We start from the raw sequence: 19,197 nt of genomic DNA on the forward strand, positions 1-19,197 counted from the left end.
CTTATCGTAGTAAATATTTCCGTGTCGCCTGCTGTTGGTACCATGTAATGGCGCCTTATCGTAGTAAATATTTCCGTGTTGCCTGCTGTTGGTACTATGTAATGCTGCCTTATCGTAGTAAATATTTCCGTGTTGCCTGCTGTTGGTTTCCATGTAATGCTGCCTTATCGTAGTAAATATTTCCGTGTTGCCTGCTGTTGGTTTCCATGTAATGCTGCCTTATCGTAGTAAATATTTCCGTGTTGCCTGCTGTTGGTACCATGTAATGCTGCCTTATCGTAGTAAATATTTCCGTGTCGCCTGCTGTTGGTACCATGTAATGCTGCCTTATCGTAGTAAATATTTCCGTGTTGCCTGCTGTTGGTACCATGTAATGCTGCCTTATCGTAGTAAATATTTCCGTGTTGCCTGCTGTTGGTACCATGTAATGCTGCCTTATCGTAGTAAATATTTCCGTGTTGCCTGCTGTTGGTACCATGTAATGCTGCCTTATCGTAGTAAATATTTCCGTGTCGCCTGCTGTTGGTACCATGTAATGGCGCCTTATCGTAGTAAATATTTCCGTGTTGCCTGCTGTTGGTACTATGTAATGCTGCCTTATCGTAGTAAATATTTCCGTGTTGCCTGCTGTTGGTTTCCATGTAATGCTGCCTTATCGTAGTAAATATTTCCGTGTTGCCTGCTGTTGGTACCATGTAATGCTGCCTTATCGTAGTAAATATTTCCGTGTTGCCTGCTGTTGGTACCATGTAATGCTGCCTTATCGTAGTAAATATTTCCGTGTTGCCTGCTGTTGGTACCATGTAATGGCGCCTTATCGTAGTAAATATTTCCGTGTTGCCTGCTGTTGGTACTATGTAATGCTGCCTTATCGTAGTAAATATTTCCGTGTCGCCTGCTGTTGGTACCATGTAATGCTGCCTTATCGTAGTAAATATTTCCATGTTGCCTGCTGTTGGTACCATGTAATGGCGCCTTATCGTAGTAAATATTTCCGTGTCGCCTGCTGTTGGTACCATGTAATGCTGCCTTATCGTAGTAAATATTTCCGTGTTGCCTGCTGTTGGTACCATGTAATGCTGCCTTATCGTAGTAAATATTTCCGTGTTGCCTGCTGTTGGTACCATGTATGCTGCCTTATCGTAGTAAATATTTCCGTGTCGCCTGCTGTTGGTACTATGTAATGCTGCCTTATCGTAGTAAATATTTCCGTGTTGCCTGCTGTTGGTACCATGTAATGCTGCCTTATCGTAGTAAATATTTCCGTGTTGCCTGCTGTTGGTACTATGTAATGCTGCCTTATCGTAGTAAATATTTCCGTGTTGCCTGTTGGTAATATTTCCGTGTTGCCTGCTGTTGGTACCATGTAATGCTGCCTTATCGTAGTAAATATATCCGTGTTGCCTGCTGTTGGTACCATGTAATGCTGCCTTATCGTAGTAAATATTTCCGTGTTGCCTGCTGTTGGTACTATGTAATGCTGCCTTATCGTAGTAAATATTTCCGTGTTGCCTGCTGTTGGTACTATGTAATGCTGCCTTATCGTAGTAAATATTTCCGTGTTGCCTGCTGTTGGTACCATGTAATGCTGCCTTATCGTAGTAAATATTTCCGTGTCGCCTGCTGTTGGTACTATGTAATGCTGCCTTATCGTAGTAAATATTTCCGTGTTGCCTGCTGTTGGTACCATGTAATGCCGCCTTATCTCTCCTCTCTGCCCAGTATCATCAAGATGTTCATGGGCTCCATGTTCAACGTAGTAGGATCCTGTGTGGTCATACTGATCGCTACTCCACTCGTGGCTATTATCATACCTCCTCTGGGGATACTCTACTTCTTTGTCCAGGTGGGTCGCTGAGGGGGGTGGGGTTAGAGAGGGAGAGGGGTGTGAGGGGGGTTAGAGAGAGGGGGGTGTGAGAGGGGGGAGGGAGAGAGAGGGGGGAGAGGGAAAGAGGGTGTAGAGAGAGAGGGGTGTGAGAGAGGGAGGGTGGAGTTAGAGAGGGAGGGTGGTGTTAGAGAGGGAGGGTGGGTTAGAGAGGGGGGGAGGGAGGAGAGAGAGTGAGGGGGGGTGTGAGAGGAGGGAGGGCAGGTGAAAGAAAGAGTGAGTTAGAGAGAGAATCAGTGTGAGAGGGGTGTGTGTGAAAGAGGGGGGTTAGAGAGGGGTGTGTGTGAAAGAGAGAGGGGTTAGAGAGGGAGGGGGAGAGAGAGGGCGGGTGAGGGAAAGAGTGAGTTAGAGAGAGAGGGGGGGTGTGAGAGAGGGGTGTGTGTGAAAGAGAGAGGGGGGAGGGAGAGAGAGAGAGGGGAGGGATTGAGAGATCCCTCTCTCCCTACTCACTGTTATTTTATCTCCCTCCATGTCATCCCTCCATGTCATCCCTCCATCACATCCCTTCATGTCATCCCTCCATGTCATCCCTACATGTCATCCCTCCATTACATCCCTCCATGTCATCCCTCCATGTCATCCCTACATGTCATCCATCACATCCCTCCATGTCATCCCTCCATGTCATCCCTCCATCACATCCCCCGCCATGTCATCCCTCCATGTCATCCCTCCATTCATCCCTCCATGTCATCCCTCCATGTCATCCATCCATCCCTCCATCACATCCCTCCATGTCATCCCTCCATGTCATCCCTCCATCACATCCCTCCATGTCATCCCTCCATGTCATCCCTCCATGTCATCCCTCCATCACATCCCTCCATGTCATCCCTCCATGTCATCCCTCCATCACATCCCTCCATGTCATCCCTCCATGTCATCCCTCCATCACATCCCTCCATGTCATCCCTCCATGTCATCCATCACATCCCGCCATGTCATCCCTCCGTCATCCCTCTGTGTCATCATCACATCCCTCCGTGTCATCCCTCCGTGTCATCCCTCCCCACAGCGTTTCTACGTGGCGTCGTCTCGTCAGTTGAAGCGTCTGGAGTCCGTCAGTCGCTCCCCGGTCTACACACACTTCAACGAGACGTTGCTCGGCGCCAGCGTCATCCGAGCCTTTGGCGAGCAGGAACGCTTCATCAGGGAGAGTGACGGTCGAGTTGACCACAACCAGAAAGCATACTACCCCAGCATCGTAGCCAACCGGTGAGGAGCGTGGTCACACACACACACCTTTATTGGTTGAATCAATAAGTCTGGAGTTTGTAGGGAATGGTACCGTAATGTTTCTAATATCTCTGTGTTGTAGGTGGCTGGCGGTGCGTCTGGAGTTTGTAGGGAACTGTACCGTAATGTTTCTAATATCTCTCTGTGTTGTAGGTGGCTGGCGGTGCGTCTGGGTTTGTAGGGAACTGTACCGTAATGTGTCTAATATCTCTGTGTTGTAGGTGGCTGGCGGTGCGTCTGGAGTTTGTAGCGAACTGTACCGTAATGTTTCTAATATCTCTCTGTGTTGTAGGTGGCTGGCGGTGCGTCTGGAGTTTGTAGGGAACTGTACCGTAATGTGTCTAATATCTCTGTGTTGTAGGTGGCTGGCGGTGCGTCTGGAGTTTGTAGGGAACTGTACCGTAATGTTTCTAATATCTCTGTGTTGTAGGTGGCTGGCGGTGCGTCTGGAGTTTGTAGGGAACGGTACCGTAATGTTTCTAATATCTCTGTGTTGTAGGTGGCTGGTGGTGCGTCTGGAGTTTGTAGGGAACTGTAATGTTTCTAATATCTCTGTGTTGTAGGTGGCTGGTGGTGCGTCTGGAGTTTGTAGGGAACGGTAATGTTTCTATCTCTCTGTGTTGTAGGTGGCTGGCGCCGTCGTCTGGAGTTTGTAGGGAACTGTACCGTAATGTTTCTAATATCTCTGTGTTGTAGGTGGCTGGCGGTGCGTCTGGAGTTTGTAGGGAACTGTACCGTAATGTTTCTAATATCTCTGTGTTGTAGGTGGCTGGCGGTGCGTCTGGAGTTTGTAGGGAACTGTACCGTAATGTTTCTAATATCTCTGTGTTGTAGGTGGCTGGCGGTGCGTCTGGAGTTTGTAGGGAACGGTACCGTAATGTTTCTAATATCTCTGTGTTGTAGGTGGCTGGCTGTGCGTCTGGAGTTTGTAGGGAATGGTACCATAATGTTTCTAATATCTCTGTGTTGTAGGTGGCTGGCGGTGCGTCTGGAGTTTGTAGGGAACTGTACCGTAATGTTTCTAATATCTCTGTGTTGTAGGTGGCTGGCGGTGCGTCTGGAGTTTGTAGGGAACTGTACCGTAATGTTTCTAATATCTCTGTGTTGTAGGTGGCTGGCGGTGCGTCTGGAGTTTGTAGGGAACTGTACCGTAATGTTTCTAATATCTCTCTGTGTTGTAGGTGGCTGGCGGTGCGTCTGGAGTTTGTAGGGAATGGTACCATAATGTTTCTAATATCTCTGTGTTGTAGGTGGCTGGCGGTGCGTCTGGAGTTTGTAGGGAACTGTACCGTAATGTTTCTAATATCTCTGTGTTGTAGGTGGCTGGCGGTGCGTCTGGAGTTTGTAGGGAACTGTACCGTAATGTTTCTAATATCTCTGTGTGTTTTAGGTGGCTGGCGGTGCGTCTGGAGTTTGTAGGGAACGGTACCGTAATGTTTCTAATATCTCTGTGTTGTAGGTGGCTGGCGGTGCGTCTGGAGTTTGTTGGGAACTGGTACCGTAATGTTTCTAATATCTCTGTGTTTTTAGGTGGCTGGCGGTGCGTCTGGAGTTTGTAGGGAACTGTACCGTAATGTTTCTAATATCTCTGTGTTGTAGGTGGCTGGCGGTGCGTCTGGAGTTTGTAGGGAACTGTATCGTAATGTTTGCTGCTCTATTTGCTGTGATGGCTAGAGAGAGAGCCTCAGCCCTGGGATCATGGGCCTGTCCATCTCATACGCACTACAGGTCAGTAACGTGTGTGTGTGTGTGTGTGTGTGTGTTTCATTAAAAAAAAACGGATGAGTTACCTTCATTCTTTGGTTTAGTTTCACAGCCGGTCGGGTCGGGTACCCTCTCCCAAAAAAACAGGCAGTGGATGAATGAGGATCTTCAAGTTAAAGATGAACCTTGTTTTTCTGGGAAACTCACCCCACCCCAGGTTGTTTAACCCTGTCAGTCCTGAGAGCCCAGGTTGTTTAACCCTGTCAGTCCTGAGACCCCAGGTTGTTTAACCCTGTCAGTCCTGAGACCCCAGGTTGTCAGTCCTGAGACCCCAGGTTGTCAGTCCTGAGACCCCAGGTTGTCTAACCCTGTCAGTCCTGAGACCCCAGGTTGTTTAACCATGTCAGTCCTGAGACCCCAGGTTGTCAGTCCTGAGACCCCAGGTTGTTTAACCCTGTCAGTCCTGAGACCCCAGGTTGTTTAACCCTGTCAGTCCTGAGACCCCAGGTTGTTTAACCCTGTCAGTCCTGAGACCCCAGGTTGTCAGTCCTGAGACCCCAGGTTGTTTAACCCTGTCAGTCCTGAGACCCCAGGTTGTCTAACCCTGTCAGTCCTGAGACCCCAGGTTGTTTAACCCTGTCAGTCCTGAGACCCAGGTTGTTTAACCCTGTCAGTCCTGAGACCCCAGGTTGTCTAACCCTGTCAGTCCTGAGACCCCAGGTTGTTTAACCCTGTCAGTCCTGAGACCCCAGGTTGTCTAACCCTGTCAGTCCTGAGACCCCAGGTTGTCTAACCCTGTCAGTCCTGAGACCCCAGGTTGTTTAACCCTGTCAGTCCTGAGACCCCAGGTTGTCTAACCCTGTCAGTCCTGAGACCCCAGGTTGTGTAACCCTGTCAGTCCTGAGACCCCAGGTTGTTTAACCCTGTCAGTCCTGAGACCCCAGGTTGTTTAACCCTGTCAGTCCTGAGACCCCAGGTTGTCTAACCCTGTCAGTCCTGAGACCCCAGGTTGTTTAACCCTGTCAGTCCTGAGACCCCAGGTTGTCTAACCCTGTCAGTCCTGAGACCCCAGGTTGTTTAACCATGTCAGTCCTGAGACCCCAGGTTGTCAGTCCTGAGACCCCAGGTTGTTTAACCCTGTCAGTCCTGAGACCCCAGGTTGTTTAACCCTGTCAGCCCTGAGGTCTCAGCTGTTCATAGATGACATCATAGATAGCTTTTAATACTTTGTGACTCAAACCATTCTGACTCTACTTTGCCTCTCTCTGTCTCTGCCTCCTTCTCTCTGCCTCTGTCTTTCTGTGTCTCTCTCTCTGCCTCTCCTTCTCTCTGTCTCTGCCTCTCCTTCTCTCTGTCTCTGCCTCTCCTTCTCTCTGTCTCCGCCTCACCTTCTCTCTGTCTCTGCCTCTCCTTCTCGCTGCCTCTGTCTTTCTGTCTGTCTCTGCCTCTCCTTCTCTCTGCCTCTGTCTTTCTGTGTCTCTCTGCCTCTCCTTCTCGCTGCCTCTGTCTTTCTGTCTCTGCCTCTCCTTCTCTCTGCCTCTGTCTTTCTGTGTCTCTGTCTCCGCCTCTCCTTCTCTCTGTCTCTCCCTCTTCTTCTCTCTGCCTCTCCTTCTCTCTGTCTCCGCCTCTCCTTCTCTCTGTCTCCGCCTCACCTTCTCTCTGTCTCTGCCTCTCCTTCTCTCTGCCTCTGTCTTTCTGTGTCTCTCTGTCTCTGCCTCTCCTTCTCTCTGCCTCTGTCTTTCTCTCTGTCTCCGCCTCACCTTCTCTCTGTCTCCGCCTCACCTTCTCTCTGTCTCCGCCTCACCTTCTCTCTGTCTCCGCCTCACCTTCTCTCTGTCTCCGCCTCTCCTTCTCTCTGTCTCCGCCTCTCCTTGTCTCTGTCTCCGCCTCTCCTTGTCTCTGTCTCCGCCTCACCTTCTCTCTGTCTCCGCCTCTCCTTCTCTCTGTCTCCGCCTCTCCTTCTCTCTGTCTCCGCCTCACCTTCTCTCTGTCTCCGCCTCACCTTCTCTCTGTCTCCGCCTCACCTTCTCTCTGTCTCCGCCTCACCTTCTCTCTCTGTCTCCGCCTCACCTTCTCTCTGTCTCCGCCTCACCTTCTCTCTGTCTCCGCCTCACCTTCTCTGTCTCCGCCTCTCTTCTCTCTGTCTCCGCCTCTCCTTGTCTCTGTCTCCGCCTCTCCTTCTCTCTGTCTCCGCCTCTCCTTCTCTCTGTCTCCGCCTCTCCTTCTCTCTGTCTCCGCCTCTCTTCTCTCTGTCTCCGCCTCCCTTCTTCTCTGTCTCCGCCTCTCTTCTCTCTGTCTCCGCCTCACCTTCTCTCTGTCTCCGCCTCTCCTTGTCTCTGTCTCCGCCTCTCCTTCTCTCTGTCTCCACCTCTCCTTCTCTCTGTCTCCGCCTCACCTTCTCTCTGTCTCCACCTCTCCTTCTCTCTGTCTCCGCCTCACCTTCTCTCTGTCTCCACCTCACCTTCTCTCTGTCTCCACCTCACCTTCTCTCTGTCTCCGCCTCACCTTCTCTCTGTCTCCGCCTCACCTTCTCTCTGTCTCCGCCTCACCTTCTCTCTGTCTCCGCCTCTCTGTCTCCACCTCACCTTCTCTCTGTCTCCGCCTCATCTTCTCTCTGTCTCCGCCTCACCTTCTCTCTGTCTCCGCCTCACCTTCTCTCTGCCCCTGTCTTTCTGTCTCTCTCTGCCTCTCCCCCTCTGTCTCTCTGTCCTGTAGCTGACGGCCTCTCTGACCTGGCTAGTGAGGATGTCTTCAGATCTGGAAACCAACATTGTGGCCGTGGAGAGAGTCAAGGAGTACGAAGACACAGAGAAAGAGGTACGACTGTGTGTGTTTATGTTCTCATACAATCTACTTCTATAAAATAACATATGACCTGCCATACTGTCCTTCAGTCAGCTGGTCTTTCTATAAAATAACATATGACCTGCCATACTGTCCTTCAGTCAGCTGGTCTTTCTACTTCTATAAAATAACATATGACCTGCCATACTGTCCTTCAGTCAACTGGTCTTTCTACTTCTATAAAATAACATATGACCTGCCATACTGTCCTTCAGTCAGCTGGTCTTTCTATAAAATAACATATGACCTGCCATACTGTCCTTCAGTCAGCTGGTCTTTCTATAAAATAACATATGACCTGCCATACTGTCCTTCAGTCAGCTGGTCTTTCTATAAAATAACATGACCTGCCATACTGTCCTTCAGTCAGCTGGTCTTTCTATAAAATAACATATGACCTGCCATACTGTCCTTCAGTCAGCTGGTCTTTCTATAAAATAACATATGACCTGCCATACTGTCCTTCAGTCAGCTGGTCTTTCTATAAAATAACATATGACCTGCCATACTGTCCTTCAGTCAGCTGGTCTTTCTATAAAATAACATATGACCTGCCATACTGTCCTTCAGTCAGCTGGTCTTTCTATAAAATAACATATGACCTGCCATACTGTCCTTCAGTCAGCTGGTCTTTCTATAAAATAACATATGACCTGCCATACTGTCCTTCAGTCAGCTGGTCTTTCTATAAAATAACATATGACCTGCCATACTGTCCTTCAGTCAGCTGGTCTTTCTATAAAATAACATATGACCTGCCATGACAGTGGTGTTGTTGTGACTGTCCTTCAGTCAGCTGGTCTTTCTATAAAATAACATATGACCTGCCATACTGTCCTTCAGTCAGCTGGTCTTTCTACTTCTATAAAATAACATATGACCTGCCATACTGTCCTTCAGTCAGCTGGTCTTTCTATAAAATAACATATGACCTGCCATACTGTCCTTCAGTCAGCTGGTCTTTCTACTTCTATAAAATAACATATGACATGCCATACTGTCCTTCAGTCAGCTGGTCTTTCTATAAAATAACATATGACCTGCCATACTGTCCTTCAGTCAGCTGGTCTTTCTATAAAATAACATATGACCTGCCATACTGTCCTTCAGTCAGCTGGTCTTTCTATAAAATAACATATGACCTGCCATACTGTCCTTCAGTCAGCTGGTCTTTCTATAAAATAACATATGACCTGCCATACTGTCCTTCAGTCAGCTGGTCTTTCTACTTCTATAAAATAACATATGACCTGCCATACTGTCCTTCAGTCAGCTGGTCTTTCTATAAAATAACATATGACCTGCCATACTGTCCTTCAGTCAGCTGGTCTTTCTACTCCTATAAAATAACATATGACCTGCCATACTGTCTCTCAGTCAGCTGGTCTTTCTATAAAATAACATATGACCTGCCATACTGTCCTTCAGTCAGCTGGTCTTTCTACTTCTATAAAATAACATATGACCTGCCATACTGTCCTTCAGTCAGCTGGTCTTTCTATAAAATAACATATGACCTGCCATACTGTCCTTCAGTCAACTGGTCTTTCTATAAAATAACATATGACCTGCCAATACTGTCCTTCAGTCAGCTGGTCTTTCTATAAAATAACATATGACCTGCCATACTGTCCTTCAGTCAGCTGGTCTTTAATAAAATAACATATGACATGCCAATACTGTCCTTCAGTCAGCTGGTCTTTAATAAAATAACATATGACATGCCAATACTGTCCTTCAGTCAACTGGTCTTTCTATAAAATAACATATGACCTGCCATACTGTCCTTCAGTCAGCTGGTCTTTCTATAAAATAACATATGACCTGCCATACTGTCCTTCAGTCAGCTGGTCTTTCTATAAAATAACATATGACCTGCCATACTGTCCTTCAGTCAGCTGGTCTTTAATAAAATAACATATGACCTGCCATACTGTCCTTCAGTCTGCTGGTCTTTCTATAAAATAACATATGACCTGCCATACTGTCCTTCAGTCTGCTGGTCTTTCTATAAAATAACATATGACCTGCCATACTGTCCTTCAGTCAGCTGGTCTTTCTATAAAATAACATATGACCTGCCATACTGTCCTTCAGTCAGCTGGTCTTTCTATAAAATAACATATGACCTGCCATACTGTCCTTCAGTCAGCTGGTCTTTCTATAAAATAACATATGACCTGCCATACTGTCCTTCAGTCAGCTGGTCTTTCTATAAAATAACATATGACATGCCAATACTGTCCTTCAGTCAGCTGGTCTTTCTACTACTTTAAAACAGTTATGACGGTTATTTTATTTATTTAGTTGTGTACACGGGAACACTGTGTGTACACGGGAACTCTGTGTGTGCACGGGAACACTGTGTGTGCACGGGAACACTGTGTGTGCACGGGAACACTGTGTGTACACGGGAACACTGTGTGTACACGGGAACACTGTGTGTACACGGGAACACTGTGTGTACACGGGAACACTGTGTGTACACGGGAACTCTGTGTGTATGACTGTAGGTGTATCTACCTTTGTTTGTCCCCTCCCAGGCGGACTGGAGACATGACCAATCGTCTCTGCCTCCAGGCTGGCCCACAGCAGGCAACATAGACATCAGAGGGTTTGGTCTGCGATACAGAGAGGACCAGGAACTGGCAGTACGCAACATCACCGTAGCCATCCGCGGAGGAGAGAAGGTATGTGACGGGGGGATTAGGATGCGTGACGGGGATTAGGCTGCGTGACGGGGGGATTAGGCTGCGTGACGGGGGATTAGGCTGCGTGACGGGGGATTAGGTTGCGGACGGGGGATTAGGTTGCGTGACGGGGGATTAGGTTGCGTGACGGGGATTAGGCTGCGTGACGGGGGATTAGGCTGCGTGACGGGAGGGGATTAGGTTGCGTGACGGGGGATTCGGTTGCGTGACGGGGGATTTGTTTGCGTGACGGGGGATTAGGCTGCGTGACGGGAGGGGATTAGGTTGCGTGACGGGGATTAGGCTGCGTGACGGGGATTAGGCTGCGTGACTGGGGATTAGGCTGCGTGACTGGGGATTAGGCTGCGTGACGGGGGATTAGGCTGCGTGACGGGGGATTAGGCTGCGTGACGGGGGATTAGGCTGCGTGACTGGGGATTAGGCTGCGTGACGGGGGACTAGGCTGCGTGACGGGGGATTAGGCTGCGTGACGGGGGATTAGGCTGCGTGACGGGGATTAGGTTGCGTGACGGGGATTAGGTTGCGTGACGGGGATTAGGTTGCGTGACGGGGATTAGGCTGCGTGACGGGGATTAGGCTGCGTGACGGGGAGGGATTAGGTTGCGTGACGGGGGATTCGGTTGCGTGACGGGGATTTGTTTGCGTGACGGGGATTAGGCTGCGTGACGGGAGGGGATTAGGTTGCGTGGACGGGGATTAGGCTGCGTGACGGGGATTAGGCTGCGTGACTGGGGATTAGGCTGCGTGACTGGGGATTAGGCTGCGTGACGGGGATTAGGCTGCGTGACGGGGATTAGGCTGCGTGACGGGGATTAGGCTGCGTGACTGGGGATTAGGCTGCGTGACGGGGGACTAGGCTGCGTGACGGGGATTAGGCTGCGTGACGGGGATTAGGCTGCGTGACGGGAGGGGGATTAGGGTTGCGTGACGGGGGGATTCGGTTGCGTGACGGGGATTAGGCTGCGTGACGGGAGGGGGATTAGGTTGCGTGACGGGGATTAGGCTGCGTGACGGGGATTAGGCTGCGTGGACGGGGATTAGGCTGCGTGACTGGGGATTAGGCTGCGTGACGGGGATTAGGCTGCGTGACGGGGATTAGGCTGCGTGACGGGGATTAGGCTGCGTGACTGGGGATTAGGCTGCGTGACGGGGACTAGGCTGCGTGACGGGGATTAGGCTGCGTGACGGGGATTAGGCTGCGTGACGGGAGGGGATTAGGTTGCGTGACGGGGATTCGGTTGCGTGACTGGGGATTAGGCTGCGTGACTGGGGATTAGGCTGCGTGACTGGGGATTAGGCTGCATGACTGGGGATTAGGCTGCGTGACGGGGGATTAGGCTGCGTGACGGGGATTAGGTTATGCGTGACGGGGATTCGGTTGCGTGACTGGGGATTAGGCTGCGTGACGGGAGGGGATTAGGCTGCGTGACAGGAGGGGATTAGGTTGCGTGACGGGGGATTAGGTTGCGTGACGGGGGATTAGGCTGCGTGACGGGAGGGGATTAGGTTGCGTGACGGGGGATTAGGCTGCGTGACGGGGATTAGGCTGCGTGACGGGGGGATTAGGCTGCGTGACGGGGATTAGGTTGCGTGACGGGGGATTAGGCTGCCTGATTTGGGATTAGGATGCGTGGACGGGGATTAGGCTGCCTGATTTGGGATTAGGATGCGTGACGGGGATTAGGCTGCCTGACTGGGGATTAGGCTGCGTGACGGGGATTAGGGCTGCGTGACGGGGGATTAGGTTGCGTGACGGGGATTCGGTTGCGGACGGGGATTAGGCTGCGTGACGGGGATTAGGCTGCGTGATGGGGGATTAGGCTGCGTGACGGGGATTAGGTTGCGTGACGGGGGATTAGGTTGCGTGACGGGGGTGGGTATAGTAGGTAGTACAGGAGCAGGGTAGTGACTGTTGTTGTTGTTCCAGGTGGGTATTGTAGGTAGTACAGGAGCAGGGTAGTAACTGTTGTTGTTGTTCCAGGTGGGTATTGTAGGTAGTACAGGAGCAGGGTAGTAACTGTTGTTGTTGTTCCAGGTGGGTATAGTAGGTAGTACAGGAGCAGGGTAGTGACTGTTGTTGTTGTTCCAGGTGGGTATAGTAGGTCGTACAGGAGCAGGGTAGTGACTGTTGTTGTTGTTGTTCCAGGTGGGTATTGTAGGTAGTACAGGAGCAGGGTAGTAACTGTTGTTGTTGTTCCAGGTGGGTATAGTAGGTAGTACAGGAGCAGGGTAGTGACTGTTGTTGTTGTTCCAGGTGGGTATAGTAGGTCGTACAGGAGCAGGGTAGTGACTGTTGTTGTTGTTGTTCCAGGTGGGTATAGTAGGTCGTACAGGAGCAGGGTAGTGACTGTTGTTGTTGTTCCAGGTGGGTATTGTAGGTAGTACAGGAGCAGGGTAGTAACTGTTGTTGTTGTTCCAGGTGGGTATAGTAGGTAGTACAGGAGCAGGGTAGTGACTGTTGTTGTTGTTCCAGGTGGGTATAGTAGGTCGTACAGGAGCAGGGTAGTGACTGTTGTTGTTGTTGTTCCAGGTGGGTATTGTAGGTAGTACAGGAGCAGGGTAGTGACTGTTGTTGTTGTTCCAGGTGGGTACAGTAGGTCGTACAGGAGCAGGGTAGTGACTGTTGTTGTTGTTCCAGGTGGGTACAGTAGGTCGTACAGGAGCAGGGTAGTGACTGTTGTTGTTGTTCCAGGTGGGTATTGTAGGTCGTACAGGAGCAGGCAAGTCCTCTCTGACTCTAGGATTGTTCCGCATCATTGAGGCGTGTGAGGGAGAGATTCATATCGATGGAGTTAACATCGCCACGCTGGGTCTCCATGAACTCCGCTCCAGGATCACCATCATACCACAGGTGCACACCCACGGCCCATACAGACACACTCAAACTGACCCACACTCTTCTGGATGCATGTTCTATTTAAAATATCTTTATTTATCCTCTCCCTCCCTCACCCCTCTCTCTCCCCCCTTCTCTCTCTCCCTCCCTCTCCCCCTTCTCTCTCTCCCTCCCTCACCCCTCTCTCCCCCTCCCCTTCCTCTTCCTCTCTCCCCCTCCCCTTCCTCTCTCTCTCTCCCCCTCCCCTTCCTCTCTCTCTCCCCCCTCCCCTTCCTCTCCCTCTCTCCCCCCTTCTCTCTCATGGCTCTCCCCCTCCTCCCTCACCCCTGTCTCCCCCTCCCCTTCCTCTCTCTCTCTCTCCCCCTTCTCTCTCTCCCCTTCTCTCTCATGGCTCCCCCCTCCCCTCCCCTTCCTCTCCCCCTCCCCCCCCTTCTCTCTCATGGCTCTCCCCCTCCTCCCTCCCCCTCTCTCTCATGGCTCCCCCCACCTTCCTCTCCCTCTCTCCCCCCTTCTCTCTCATGGCTCTCCCCCTCTCCCCCTCCTCTCTCCCCCTCTCTCTCATGTCTCCCCCTCCCCTTCCTCTCCCTCTCTCCCCCTTCTCTCTCTCCCCCTTCTCTCTCATGCCCCCCCACCCCCCTCCTCCCCTTCCCCTTCCTCTCTCCCCCCTTCTCTCTCATGGCTCTACCCCCCCTCCCGTTCCTCTCCCTCTCTCCCCCTTCTCTCTCATGGCTCTCCCCCTCCCCCTCCAGGACCCAGTGCTGTTCTCTGGGTCTCTGAGGATGAATCTGGACCCCTTCGATGGCTACTCTGATGAGGAGGTGTGGAGAGCCCTGGAGCTCTCCCATCTCAAGAGCTTTGTGTCGGGCCTGCCGGACAAACTCAACCACGAGTGTTCAGAGGGAGGAGAGAACCTCAGGTAACCTCATATATCATACATAGGCCTACATACACCATACATAGGCCTACATAGCATTACATACACACACAGCTTCTGGTTCGCTCTCTCGTCCTTCTCTCCTCTTCTTACCTCTCCTCCTCTTCTTACATCGCTCCTCCTCTTCTTACATCGCTCCTCCTCTTCTTCCCTCTCTCCTCCTCTCCTTACCTCTCTCCTCCTCTCCTCCTCTTCTTACCTCTCTCCTCTCTCCTCCTCTTCTTACCTCTCTCCTCCTCCTCTTCTTACCTCTCTCCTCCTCCCCTTACCTCTCTCCTCCTCTTCTTCCCTCTCTCCTCTCTCCTCCTCTTCTTCCCTCTCTCCTCTCTCCTCCTCTTCTTACCTCTCTCCTCCTCTCCTTACCTCTCTCCTCCTCTCCTTACCTCTCTCCTCCTCTTCTTACCTCTCTCCTCCTCTCCTTACCTCTCCTCTCTCCTCCTCTTCTTACCTCTCTCCTCCTCTCCTTACCTCTCTCCTCCTCTCCTCCTCTCCTTACCTCTCTCCTCCTCCTCTTACCTCTTCTCCTCTCTCCATACCTCTCTCCTCCACTCCTCCTCTTCTTACCTCTCTCCTCCTCTCCTTCTCTTCTTACCTCTCTCCTCCTCCTCCTCTTCTTACCTCTCTCCTCTTCTCACCTCTCTCCTCCTCTCCTTACCTCTCTCCTCCTCTCCTTACCTCTCTCCTCCTCCTCCTCTTCTTACCTCTCTCCTCCTCCTCCTCTTCTTACCTCTCTCCTCCTCCTCCTCTTCTTACCTCTCTCCTCTTCTCACCTCTATCCTCCTCTCCTTACCTCTCTCCTCCTCTCCTTCTCTTCTTACCTCTCTCCTCTTCTTACCTCTCTCCTCCTCTTCTTACCTCTCTCCTCCTCCTCCTCTTCTTACCTCTCTCCTCCTCTTCTCACCTCTATCCTCCTCTCCTTACCTCTCTCCTCCTCTCCTTCTCTTCTTACCTCTCTCCTCTTCTTCTTACCTCTCTCCTCCTCTTCTTACCTCTCTTCTCCTCCTCCTCCTCTTCTTACCTCTCTTCTCTTCTCACCTCTATCCTCCTCTCCTTACCTCTCTCCTCCTCTCCTTACCTCTCTCCTCCTCTCCTTACCTCTCTCCTTCTCTCCTTACCTCTCTCCTCCTATCCTTACCTCTCTCCTTACCTCTCTTCTCTCTCCTTCTTGTTTCTTACCTCTCTCTCTCATTAACATACTCTCTCTCCAGTCTGGGTCAGCGCCAGCTGGTGTGTCTGGCCCGAGCCCTCCTGAGGAAGACGAAGATCTTGGTTCTGGATGAGGCCACAGCTGCTGTGGACCTGGAGACAGACAACCTGATCCAGTCCACCATCAGAACCCAGTTTGATGACTGCACTGTCCTGACCATCGCACACAGACTCAATACTATCATGGACTACACCAGGTAATATATAGACTGACTCAATACTATCATGGACTACACCAGGTAATATATAGACTGACTCAATACTATCATGGACTACACCAGGTAATATATAGACTGACTCAATACTATCATGGACTACACCAGGTAATATATAGACTGACTCAATACTATCATGGACTACACCAGGTAATATATAGACTGACTCAATACTATCATGGACTACACCAGGTAATATATAGACTGACTCAATACTATCATGGACTACACCAGGTAATATATAGACTGACTCAATACTATCATGGACTACACCAGGTAATATATAGACTGACTCAATACTATCATGGACTACACCAGGTAATATATAGACTGACTCAATACTATCATGGACTACACCAGGTAATATATAGACTGACTCAATACTATCATGGACTACACCAGGTAATATATAGACTGACTCAATACTATCATGGACTACACCAGGTAATATATAGACTGACTCAATACTATCATGGACTACACCAGGTAATATATAGACTGACTCAATACTATCATGGACTACACCAGGTAATATATAGACTGACTCAATACTATCATGGACTACACCAGGTAATATATAGACTGACTCAATACCATCACGGACTACACCAGGTAATATATAGACTGACTCAATACTATCATGGACTACACCAGGTAATATATAGACTGGCTCAATACTATCATGGACTACACCAGGTAATATATAGACTGACTCAATACTATCACGGACTACACCAGGTAATATATAGACTGACTCAATACTATCATGGACTACACCAGGTAATATATAGACTGGCTCAATACTATCATGGACTACACCAGGTAATATATAGACTGACTCAATACTATCATGGACTACACCAGGTAATATATAGACTGACTCAATACTATCATGGACTACACCAGGTAATATATAGACTGACTCAATACTATCATGGACTACACCAGGTAATATATAGACTGACTCAATACTATCATGGACTACACCAGGTAATATATAGACTGGCTCAATACTATCACGGACTACACCAGGTAATATATAGACTGACTCAATACTATCATGGACTACACCAGGTAATATATAGACTGACTCAATACTATCATGGACTACACCAGGTAATATATAGACTGGCTCAATACTATCATGGACTACACCAGGTAATATATAGACTGACTCAATACTATCATGGACTACACCAGGTAATATATAGACTGGCTCAATACTATCACGGACTACACCAGGTAATATATAGACTGACTCAATACTATCATGAACTACACCAGGTAATATATAGACTGACTCAATACTATCATGGACTACACCAGGTAATATATAGACTGGCTCAATACTATCATGGACTACACCAGGTAATATATAGACTGACTCAATACTATCATGGACTACACCAGGTAATATATAGACTGACTCAATACTATCATGGACTACACCAGGTAATATATAGACAGACTCAATACTATCATGGACTACACCAGGTAATATATAGACTGACTCAATACTATCACGGACTACACCAGGTAATATATAGACTGACTCAATACTATCACGGACTACACCAGGTAATATATAGACTGACTCAATACTATCATGGACTACACCAGGTAATATATAGACTGACTCAATACTATCACGGACTACACGAGGTAATATATAGACTGACTCAATACTATCACGGACTACACCAGGTAATATATAGACTGACTCAATACTATCATGGACTACACCAGGTAATATATAGACTGACTCAGTACTATCATGGACTACACCAGGTAATATATAGACTGACTCAATACTATCATGGACTACACCAGGTAATATATGACAACACACACACCTGCTATCTCTCTCATCTCTCTCTCTCCTCCCTTCAGAGTGCTGGTCCTGGATAAAGGGGAGATGGCAGAGTTTGACTCTCCCTCCACTCTCATCACCAAGAGAGGAATCTTCTACAAGATGGCTAAAGACTCTGGACTAATCTGAGTGTGCGAATGGGAGAGGACAGGCGCTTAAAGACAACATCCCTCCTTACAGAGAACTCCTCCTCCAACCCCCTCTTCCTCTCCTCCGACCGGGAGGCTGTGCAGGGAAGAGGTAGCAGAGAGAGAGAGAGGAGATTTCTAAGGATTTCAATGTTTCTGATAAGTGTGCATAAATTATGGGAGCACTCTACCTCCACTCCTTCCTCCCTCCTCTTCTCCCTCCATCCCTCCCTCCTCTATCCCTCCATCCCTCCTTCCTCTTCTCCCTTCATCCCTCCCTCTACTTCCCCCTCCACCCCTCCATCCATCTCTCCCTCCCTCTACTACAGAATATGTCAAGGATTCACTCCACTGAACCTGATGCTGCTGCTTCTCCAGGACAAATCCCTTCTGTTACTCCTCCCTCCATCCCTTCTGTTACTCCTCCCTCCATCCCTTCTGTTACTCCTCCCTCCATCCTTCCTCTTACTCCTCCCTCCTGTTACTCCTCCCTCCATCCCTTCTGTTACTCCTCCCTCCATCCTTCCTCTTACTCCTCCCTCCTGTTACTCCTCCCTCCATCCTTCCTCTTACTCCTCCCTTCTGTTACTCCTCCCTCCATCCCTTCTGTTACTCCTCCCTCCATCCTTCCTCTTACTCCTACCTCCCTCCTGTTACTCCTCCCTCCCTCCTGTTACTCCTCCCTCCATCCCTTCTGTTACTCCTCCCTCCATCCCTCCTGTTACTCCTCCCTCCATCCCTCCTGTTACTCCTCCCTCTATCCCTTCTGTTACTCCTCCCTCCATCCCTCCTGTTACTCCTCCCTCCATCCCTTCTGTCACTCCTCCCTCCATCCCTCCTGTTACTCCTCCCTCCCTCCCTTATCTAAAGACTTCTCCAGGACAAATCCCTTCCAACAACTCTTACTGTTTCTCTCAAACTCTGTTTGTTCAACTCTCCTTTAAACGGGTGTCTGGATGTTTTCAAGATTCCCTTCATCTTGCAGAATTTGTCCGCTCCGGCTTGCCGTTGTGGGAAGCCAGAAGGCCATCTGACCTGCTCTCCTCCATCAATCAGACTCAGAATACCAGCTAGGTTTATTTTATTTTTAAATGGGCATTGTGTGCTTTTGAAGATGTACTCTGTTAAGAGACTATAAAAGTCCTTTTTGTTTTGTCTCTGCCCCTGTTTGCCTTTATTGCCATCAGAGGAAAGAATCAGAATATTCTGATTTTTTTTCTATCCAATGTAACTGGAATGTTCTGAATTGTTCTCCCCAACGGAACCGGAATGTTCTGGTGTGTTCCTTCCAACAGAACCGGAATGTTTTCGTGTTCCCCCCCCCCCCCCCCCCAATGTAACTGGAATGTTCTGAATTGTTCTCCCCAACGGAACCGGAATGCTCTGGTGTGTTCCTTCCAACAGAACCGGAATGTTCTCGTGTTCTCCCCCCCCAATGTAACTGGAATGTTCTGAATTGTTCTCCCCAACGGAACCGGAATGCTCTGGTGTGTTCCTTCCAACAGAACCGGAATGTTCTCATCTGTTCTTTCCAATGGAACCAGAATGTTCTGATCTGTTCTCTCCAACGGAACCGGAATGTTCTGATCTTTTCTCTCCGATAGAACCGGGTGGACTAGGTTGAATAT

General features: G+C 49.4%; 1 pseudogene; it reads left to right on the forward strand.

Moving 5' to 3' along the window:
- Nucleotides 1-18,724, forward strand: part of LOC135532748 (multidrug resistance-associated protein 1-like) — a 72,846-nt pseudogene extending 54,122 nt beyond the window's left edge.
- Nucleotides 18,725-19,197: the final 473 nt, after the last annotated feature.

This window comes from Oncorhynchus masou, unplaced genomic scaffold (assembly GCF_036934945.1).
Source record: "Oncorhynchus masou masou isolate Uvic2021 unplaced genomic scaffold, UVic_Omas_1.1 unplaced_scaffold_2005, whole genome shotgun sequence".
NCBI classification, from domain to species: Eukaryota; Metazoa; Chordata; class Actinopteri; order Salmoniformes; family Salmonidae; genus Oncorhynchus; species Oncorhynchus masou.